The sequence below is a fragment of the Argentina silus genome, assembly GCF_951799395.1.
Source record: "Argentina silus genome assembly, chromosome: 4".
Classification (NCBI taxonomy): domain Eukaryota; kingdom Metazoa; phylum Chordata; class Actinopteri; order Argentiniformes; family Argentinidae; genus Argentina; species Argentina silus.
This window is the reverse complement of record NC_139658.1, coordinates 3,708,296-3,710,795: the sequence shown is the minus strand read 5'-3', so window position 1 is coordinate 3,710,795 and position 2,500 is coordinate 3,708,296. Positions and strand designations below refer to the sequence as shown.

The window sequence follows — 2,500 nt, the reverse complement described above, 5'->3', positions numbered from 1 at the left end:
GGATCAGGTTGTCATTCCAAACTGAGCAATGAAATGAGTGTTTTCGCTTTGTCATTCTGGGGTATTGTGTGTGGATTGAAAAGTATCTGAATACTTTCTGAAGGCACTGTACATCAGTTATAACTAGCCTGGGGCTTCCATGTATCCTCCATAACCAGCCTTTAAGTGATGTCATGTCAATTCATGGGCCCAACCAGTAATCAGTCTGGGAGATTACAAACCTTACCAATGAGCATGTTGTCTGTAACTCTGTATGTATCGATAAATGCCTTCCATCAATACCATTATTCTTGGCAGTAACTTGGACATTTCATGTACACCCCAGTAATGTGATGAGAACCGGTCAATATCATTTCCATTTGAATCCCATCAACTCTTCCCTCAAGGGGAATATGATCAATATATAAACACACTGCCAAATGATTGCACTCCATGTGAATCACATCTGGGAAGTCATAGATCAGAGTGAGGATTCAGTGGCGGACTTGGCTATGTTTCATCCGTTTCAGATGAAACACGGCCCACTAGGGGCCCGTTTTGGGCTTCTGTTTTACCTGGGGTTTGCATGTGTATTTGATGCATTTGGAAACAGACTGACATTTTTAACCACATTTAACCACATTTAGCCACACACATTTAGTGTTTTTCAACTACCTTTTGTATAGGCTAGGACTACCAATAGTTTAGAGTAAATACATATACTCTAAAGGAAAGCGTTTTGCAAAGAGCAAAATGCCCAATGTTACATTGTTGCCTATCCTATAGGCTGAATGCTGAATATGTATTTTACATTTTTAGCACCTTTTACATGGACAGCAGCGCTAAACCTCGCTATTTGTCATTTGACATATCAGTTGAATAATTTATTTAATGAAAATGGTAATACTTTTAAGCCTGGCATAATTGTATGGCTCCACTCTGTATAGCTCCCTGCCTGGAGTAAAACGACCACAATATACAAGTATACAATATGGCAGGGAGCCCCTGGATTATCAAACCCTGTGTAGGACTGCTACATATAGAGCGACCGAGTGGGTGGAGGCTGGGGGTGGTGGTGGGTGGAGGCTGGGGGTGGTGGTGGGTGGGACGACCACACAAAACTTAATCTCATAGCCAGTGCAAATATTCCCAACTGTTGAATGCTATGGAGGTGCTTTTAAGCCTCTGTCCTTTTGAACATGTGATGGATGTTTTTGCATACGTGTGAACCAGCCGTCCTGTCACCTAACTTAGACTGTCCCGCCTGAACTAATGCTATGCTGAATACATATAGCAAAATAAGGGCCTCACAATGGGAATTTGAAATGGGCCCCCAACTGAGGAGACTTCATCAGTCACATGGTACAGTACATGTCTACTATACAAGGTGGTCTAAGAGCCCTAGCTGTCCCCTGTTGAATGCAGCGTCACGCATACAGTTACATCAGGGGCACTGAAATGTAATGTACACTGGCGTGTGTGTGTGTGTGTGTGTGTGTGTGTGTGTGTGTGTGTGTGTGTGTGTGTGTGTGTGTGTGTGTGTGTGTGTGTGTCTGCTGCTGTATGATAGCAGAAGGAAACAGATCTGCCTGCTCCACAGCCACTCTGAACACACACAAACACACTTCTTATGCACACACACACACACACACACACACACACACACACACACACACACACACACACACACATAGAGCCATACATACTGTACTGAACAAACAAAACAAGCAGTATATGTGAGTTGTGTGCATGCCAGTGGTGTAGATGGTATTTTTGGTTGTCGTGAATGCCAATGAGTGTGAGTATATGTGTGTGTGTGTGTGTGTGTGTGTGTGTGTGTGTGTGTGTGTGTGTGTGTGTATGTGTGTATGTGGTGTGTGTGTGTGTGTGTGTGTGTGTGTGTGTGTGTGTGTGTGTGTGTGTGTGTGTGTGTGTGTGTGTAGTGGCCAGTCAGCAGCATGGTTGGGTGATTGACCATCTGTACAGGAGAAGGACCGGAGTGTCTCCCTTCCTGCCACCAGCTGGTCTCTACACAGATGACCTAGACACACACACACACACACACACACACACACGCCTTGGGCCTGGCATTCCCCTCTGGCAGAGTGTATGGTTCCCCCATGCCAAACAGGTGCCCGGTCCACACAAGCCTTTCTGCCCCTCCATAGGGACACTAAGGCATTCCTCAGAGCAACTCTCTGAGAGGGGGATTAGAAACGAGTGGGAGGAGGGATGAGAGGAGGGGATGAGAGGAGGGGATGAGAGGAGGGGGTGAGAGGAGGGGATGAGAGGAGGGGGTAGAGATGGCAGCAGCACTCCTGTGTGGGGAAAGTTTTCCAGTTCAAGAGCTCAAGACCAATGCATGCAAACACACAAAGATTGGAAAAAACACAAACACAGACACACAGACACACAGACACACAGACACACGCACACACGCACAAAACTTACTCACTCACTCCCTTGCTGACAACCCCCCACTGCCCTGTTCTCCCTCCCTCCGTGCATTACACCAAAGCAG

General features: G+C 46.2%; 1 protein-coding gene across 5 annotated transcripts in view; it reads right to left on the bottom strand.

The window, feature by feature from the left end:
* Nucleotides 1-2,500, bottom strand: part of cadpsa (Ca2+-dependent activator protein for secretion a) — a gene marked incomplete at both ends in the record, with an annotated part of 89,581 nt that overhangs the window by 60,066 nt on the left and 27,015 nt on the right. The gene's annotated exons all lie outside the window — the stretch shown is intronic.